Below are 7441 nucleotides of genomic sequence, written 5' to 3'. Positions count from 1 at the left end.
TAGTAGGTGGTAGGGTATGAATTTCAGTGAGTGAATGGGGAGAGATAGAAGTTATTTGATGAATTTTTTATTCAACATGGAATCTACTTTTTAAATAATATTGTGTGGCTATATACTGAAGTTTAGTAACTATATCAATTGTCACATTCGTATCACCACTCTCACGGTTATACGTGCGGCTGCTCTAACCTTGTTCATATCACCACTCTTAAGTGTCGCACTCGTACTGTTCTGGAGTCTGGCCTGATGCCCTGCTGTTCACGTGAGGTGTCAGCAGTCTTTTAATGCACATGGATCATGGATGGCGTGTGACTCCCACCGGTGTGTCACGTCAAAAACATAACTCCAGGAAAGGATCGCGGTCACTACCCCAATAATGGCAGTGATGGATGACCATGCGTTTTCTTGGAAAAATAAAAATCTATGGGACATGATGAGGGTGCTGGCCTCCCTCCAGTTTTCATGAAAAGAGAAACGTCGCCCCCGTGCATCAATTCTTATTTTTGTAGCATACTTCTCTTGCTCATCTTCGTTCTTGCATTTCACTCGACATGCATTTCCTCCACCTCCTTGTTGTTCTTGGACTCCATTATTTCTCCACGCACACTACCTCGAGCTCGGCTGCCACATACACACTTCCACACGGACATGCCCTCACCAGCAACAAGATGCTTGTCTCTGGCAACGGCAAGTTTGCACTTGGTTTCTTTCAGACAGGCAGCAAGTCCTCCAATAACACCTCAACTCTTACCTGGGCATATGGTTCAACAAGGTCCCCAAACTGACTCCAGTGTGGAGTGCCAATGGGGATAACCCGGTCTCCGAACCCACGTCGCCAAAGCTCGTCATCTCCGGAGACGGAAACTCACAGCCACATTATCTGGTCTACCCAATGCAACATCACAACCAACAAGACCATCGCTGTACTATTGGACAATGGGAATTTTGTTCTTCGGAGCTCATATAACTCTTCAGACATATTTTGGTAGAGCTTTGACCACCCGACAGACACCCTTCTCTCCGGTGCAAAGCTTGGCCGGAACAAGATCACAGGTCGGAATCACCTCCTTGTTTCAAGGAAGAATACTATTGACCAAGCTTCATATTGGTCTAGTTAGGAGTGGAACAGTAGATTCAGTTTCTTCAGCTCAATACCGGAGATTTCAGGCCCTACTATCTGTAATTTTACATTTGTCGACAACGACCAAGAGGTTTACTACATGTAGACCTTGTTGGACAATAAATTAATATGATTGGCAGGATCTGCTAGATGTCTCTGGCCAAAGGATATCGCGCATATGGAACTCGCAGGATTGGGTGAAGTTTAGCTACGAACCAAAATATCATATGCTGTCTGTGGCCCTTTCCCAATCTGCACAGGCAATCCTTAGCTCTGGAACATCCTCTATCCTACTCAATGGGGTTTCATGAAAAGTTTTCCATTGCAGACGAGGTGTTAGGCAAGGAGACCCTCTGTCCCCTCTTCTTTTTATTCTAGCAGCAGATCTACTCCAATCTATCCTGAACAGGGCTTAAGATGAAGGAAACATCCGACTACCAATTCCTCAAAGAGCTGGTCAAGACTTCCCAGTGATCCAGTACGCAGATGATACCCTGCTGGTTATGGAAGCTAACTCTGCCCATCTACTACATCTCAAGCAACTGCTCAATCTCTTTGCTGATTCGACAGGGCTCAAGGTTAACTACTGTCATGGTCCTACTAAATACCCCCAAGAGAAACTACAACATCTGGCATCAACTTTTGATTGTCAGGCTAGCTCTCTACCCTTCACATATCTAAGCTTGGCTTTGGGATTGACAAAACCAAACATTGAGGAATTTTTCCCTCTGATTAAGAAAGTCAAAAGAAGGCTAGAGGGCATTTCAAACATGCTATGTCAAGGGGGCAAATTAAAACTGGTTAACTCAATATTCTCATCCACTGCAATGTTCCATATGGCTACCCTTAAATAACACAAAGGAGTGATCGACCATCTTGACAAATACAGGAAGCATTGTTTATGGTGAGGATCTGATCTTTCTTCCAGAAAACTGTCCAAAGCAGCCTGGCCAATGGTATGCCTGCCCAAACAACAAGGAGGGTTGGGTGTCATCAATCTTAACACCCAAAATGAAGCACTACTATTAAAATTTGTGCATAAATTCTTCTTTAAGACTGATATCCCATGGGTAAACCTAGTCTGAGACAATTATTATCATAATGGGAAACTACCTGGACAACAGAAAAAAGGTTCCTTTTGGTGGAGAGACATTGTTAAGCTTCTGGACAAATATAAAGGAATAGCATCAGCATGGGTTTCGGATGGTGACACTGTCTTATTCTGGCTAGACACCTCGAACGAACAAGTTCTATCCCTGGAATTCCCGCAACTTTTCTTGTTTGCAAGGAAACAAATGATTACATACAAAGAGGCAATCAGCAGACCATCCCTATCCCACATCTTCCATTTACTCCTCTCAGAGGAAGCTCATCACCAACTTCTTGACCTATAGAATAGATTAACAGACATCAACACCCAGCAGGATGGTGATCAGTGGACTTATATCTGGGGCAGCCCCATCTTCTCGGTGGCAAGAACCTACAAAGCTCTGACGGGACATAGAAGTGTTCACCCAATATACCATTGGTTATGGAAATCTAAATGTCAAAAGAAACACAAAGTATTTTTCTGGCTCCTAATTAAAGACAGACTAAGCACCAAGGATATTCTAGGTAGGAAGTCAATGATCCTTGATTCCTACACCTGTGAACTTTGCATTTTACAAATAAGGGAGACAGTGGCGCATCTTTTCCTAAGATGCAACTTTGCTAGAGCTTGCTGGTCCTCCATTGTAGTTACATTTGTGGCCACCAGGAAACCGTTGCTTATCCTCAAACATATCAAACTAAAGCTAAATGTCCCATTCTTCATAGAGGTCATTGTCATAATGACATGGAGCATCTGGTCCGTCAGAAATGGTTGGACCTTCAATAATATTCCTCCATCCGTGCAAGCAGTAAGACGAAAGTTGTTCTCTGAATTGCTTACTGTTTGTCTCCATAGAGCTAAACCCTCATAGTCCCAGCTATGAAGGAGTGGCTAAATGCCTTGTAATTTATCTCTCTCCCACTTTTTGTCTTTTCTCGCCTCGTTTTATTTCTTGTAAACCTTTCTTTTGTTAATATATTTCAGTAGGGGCTTGCCCCTCCTGTTTCCTCAAAAAAAAATCTGCACTAACAATGCAAATACATTGTGTGAATGCATGAAGGGGTTCTCTGTAAGGTCGCCTGAGGATTGGAAGGTTGAGGATAGAACAGGTGGGTGTACAAAAAATACTCCATTGAATTGCAGGAGTCACGGTGACAAAAATAGTACAGGTACCACAGACACATTCTACTCTATACCAAGCATTAGGTTGCCATATAATTCTAAGCGTATTCCAAATGCATCAAGCTGGACTGTATGTGCACGAGTTTGTTTGAACAATTGCTCTTGCACTGCATATTCCTACGGAAAAGATGGGTGCTCTATCTGGCATGATGAACTGGTTAATGTAGCTGCTGATGGTAATGGAGAAATTCTTTACATTCACCTTGCTGCAAAAGAAGTGCAAAATCGGAAAAGCAGTATAAGAGGAATGATCACGATTGTTGCCATTTGTGCAATCTTTGCATCATTGGGTTTCATCTTTCTAATTTTGATTTGGAGGATGAGATTAGGAAAGTGGGGTAGGCACACAGTGGACAATGATATGGGCAGCACTGGGATCACTATATTCAGATACACTGATTTGAAACATGCAATAAAAAATTTCTCCGAGAAGCTGGGTAGCGGAAGTTTTGGTTATGTATTCAAGGGGTACTAAGTGACTCGGTAACCATAGCAATGAAGATGTTGCATGGTGTCCGCCAAGGAGAGAAGCAATTCAGGGCTGAAGTGAGTTCGATTGGAATCATCCAGCACATTAATTTGGTTAAACTTATTGGGTTCTGCTGTGAAGGTGATAGGAGGCTCCTTGTGTACCAATATATGCCAAACCATTCTCTCGATGCCCACCTATTCCAGAATCATGGTACAGTTTTGGAATGGAACAATAGATACCAGATAGCCCTTGGAGTTGCTAGAGGGCTAGCATATTTACATCATAGCTGTCGAGATTGTATAATACACTGTGATATCAAACCTGAAACATACTTCTCGACACTTGCTTTGTTCCAAAAATTGCAGATTTCGGTATGGCTAAGTTTCTAGTCATGTTGTGACTACAATACGAGGAACTATTGGATATCTTGCTCCTAAATGGATTATGTAAGGAAAATGGCCCTAGGCCATAATGATTTCGGTGATTAATAACAACATAGTCATTGGGACTAATGTGTTTGCAAGATGAACCTTTGTAAGTGTTTATAGGTTCCAAGGATGAATTACCAAATCATCAAATGATAAAAAAGAAAGACTTAGAAGAATTCTATGGCATCCAAATGATAGCAAAAAAAAATCCAGAGATAGTCCTATTCTAAGGCTTACAAATGTGGTAATGAAGATGGGATAAAGACACACGAAGATTTGAAGCGAATGCTGCTGGAAATATGCATCGACATATTCCACCGATTCATACTCTGGTAACAGTAACCATCACCGATTCAGTTGGTGACCACAGGCAGGACCAAGATAGGCGCGTGCACTATTACCACCAATTCATACTCTAGTAACAGTAACCGTCACCGATTCAGTTAGTGACCACAGGCAGGGCCAAGGTAGGCACGTGCATTGTTACCACCGATTCTTACTCTGGTTACTGTAACCATCACCGATTCAGTCGGTGACCACAGGCGGAGCCAAGGTAGGCGCATGCACTATTACCATCGATTCATAATCTGGTAACAGTAACCACCATTGAATCAGTCGGTGATCGTCGGCTTGGGCTCAGATCGGATCAAAATTGGCTCTGGAAGTTTTGGAGTGTAATTAGGCCTCACCGATTCGTATTCATATGGTGGCTAAAGTGACAAGAGCAGCGAATGAGTCGGTGATACGCATAAAGTTACAACGGCTATGTAACGGCTAGTTCCTGGAGTTGGGGCTATATATCCCATTGCCTGGCTATATGGAGAGTGTTAGAGCTTGGAGAAGCTATAGGCTTGGTTTCCACATTCACAAAAGTGCTCTATCCACCAAAGTGCTAAAGAGAAGATTAAGGCAATTAGCCTAAGGTTTAGATCTTGATTAGTGCTAGTTTAAGCTAATTAGTGCATTGCTTTAGGGATTACCCTAGAGTTAGGTGAGGTTTGCACACCTCCTTTGTATCAGTGCTTGCACGCACCAAGAGTTGTAAATTCGAGGCTTGTAAGTCTTGCGAGACCCTCCTACCGCGTTTGTGGACTGACCGCTGGTGCTTGTGATAGGGAGGAGAGGCCCTAGGCATTTTGCCGAAGCTCTACCAAGTGAAGAGCGGCAAGGAGCATCCGGGAGAGGCTAGGCGGAGACCCACTTGCGTGTGGGGAAGGCCTGTTGGCTATCCTACGGAGTTGATCGGGGAGTTTATACCCTTGCGCAGGCATTCCCTTTGAGAGGGGCTCCAACAACGAGGACTAGTGGAAAGCGTTGCTTTCTGATACCTCGATAAAAATCGTCGTGTCATCACACTGGGAGTTTGCCTTCTCTACCTCATTTACTTCCACATTTCATATTGCACTTAGATTTCCACGTTTACCTTTCTTAGAATTGCTATGTGTAGTTTATAAGATTGGAACTTAGGGTGCAAAACTCTTTTGTGGTAGATAGCAACACATAAAAAAACCTAGTGCATATCTAGATAGAAATTGAAATAGGTTTTCATATGTTCTTGGAGCCTAGTTTTTAGAACACCCAATTCAACCCCCCTTCTTATGGTGTCACGGTCCCTTCAATTGGTATCAGAGCTGGTGGCTCATATCCAAAACCCTTGGCTTCACCGCCATTGAGCAAAATGACATACGAAGAGGTTAGGAGTGATCTCGGTAGGTCTCCACACTTTGACGGCACTAATTCCCCTATTGGCATGTTCGCATGTCATGTTTTCTAGAGGAAAAAGGCTTAGGTGTTTGGAGAGTGATGAAACATGGAATGAATCCCCTAGCTCGGCCGAAAAAACCCACTAAGGCCGATGAAAAAGAGTTGCATCTCAATGCTATTGCTCGAAATTCAATTTTTGAATCTCTTAGCATTGAGGTGTTTAATAGTCTATGAGCTTGGAAGTGCACACGAAATATGGACCACGCTCGTAAAGCTCCATAATGGCACAAGTGATGTTAACTTTTGATTATTTCAAAATGTTGCCTAATGAATTAGCTATGACATGTATTCACGCTTAAATGTTATTGTCAATAAGCTAAATGCAATAGGTTTGACCAAGCTATCCAACGCGGACATCTCAAGAAAGACCATCCAAATTCTTCCCAAGGATAAGTACACCGCCATCGTCACCTATTTCCATTGCTTCGAAGACATGAACAAGTTGAAGCCAACAAAGCTCTTGAACAAGATCATTGCCCATGAGCTATCCATGAAGATTACCAAAAGCCCTTCTCCCTCAAGTCAAGATGTGGGCACATCAAGCAAAGAAGAAAAGGAGAAGGAGAAGGAAGAGAAAAGTGAAGATAAGCAAGAATCTTCCACATCAAGCAAGAAATCTCAAGAACAAGAATCAAGTTCAAGCTCAAGCTTAGTGAAACTTCAAGTTCAAGTGAAGAAGAAGAAGAAAGTGATGATGAGGCGGAAGATGAAGAGAATGATCAAGCAAGTAGTAGCAACTCCTCCAACGATGAAGAAATCAAGCAACTTGTAAAAGGAGTGAACAAGCTACTCAAGAAGCTCAACTCCAAGGGTGTCCCTATGGAACCATTGGTTCGCCGCAACCTAAGAAAAAAGAAGAAAGAATATCTTGGTTATGGAGAGGAGGGACATTACATTGAGTATTGTCCGTTGATGGAGAAGAGATGCAAGCAAAGAAAGAAAGAAAGAAACGAAAGGAAGAAGGAGAAGAAGGCAAGCAATAAGAAGACCTTCACAAGTATTGCAAAAGGTAGGTTTGATATGACAAGCTCAAGTGATAAAAAAACCCATCGCAAGCCATGTGCCTTCTTATCATCATCAAGCTCATCGCACATTTGCCTAATTGCCAAAGGTATGAATAAGAGCGATGTAAGTGATGATGACTCCTCCACTTCCATTCATGAGCTTGCAAGAAACCAATGTTTTTTAGCCTCTACTTTCCTATTTGAGAAAAGGCCCTACTATTGGCCAAAATATCTGAGCATTGGGCTTATTGTTTTGTTCTTTCATGTGAAGTCAGATTTGTAAAACAGGATCTTGTTTGTAGTCAAGAGGTAGCAATAACAAAACTCCTTAATAAAAATAAGGAACTCAAAGAAAAATTGGCTAGATCATCATCCAATTGT

General features: G+C 42.4%; 2 pseudogenes; both read left to right on the top strand.

The window, feature by feature from the left end:
* The first annotated feature begins 509 nt into the window (after positions 1-509).
* Positions 510-1253, top strand: LOC140221876 (S-locus-specific glycoprotein S13-like; annotated as a pseudogene).
* Positions 1254-3089: 1836 nt separating this feature from the next.
* Positions 3090-6828, top strand: LOC140221875 (G-type lectin S-receptor-like serine/threonine-protein kinase At2g19130; annotated as a pseudogene).
* The last annotated feature ends 613 nt before the right edge of the window (positions 6829-7441 follow it).

Source organism: Setaria viridis, chromosome 2 (assembly GCF_005286985.2).
Source record: "Setaria viridis chromosome 2, Setaria_viridis_v4.0, whole genome shotgun sequence".
NCBI classification, from domain to species: Eukaryota; Viridiplantae; Streptophyta; class Magnoliopsida; order Poales; family Poaceae; genus Setaria; species Setaria viridis.
Note: the sequence above shows the minus strand (reverse complement) of the source record. Positions and strands in the feature narration are given on the sequence as shown.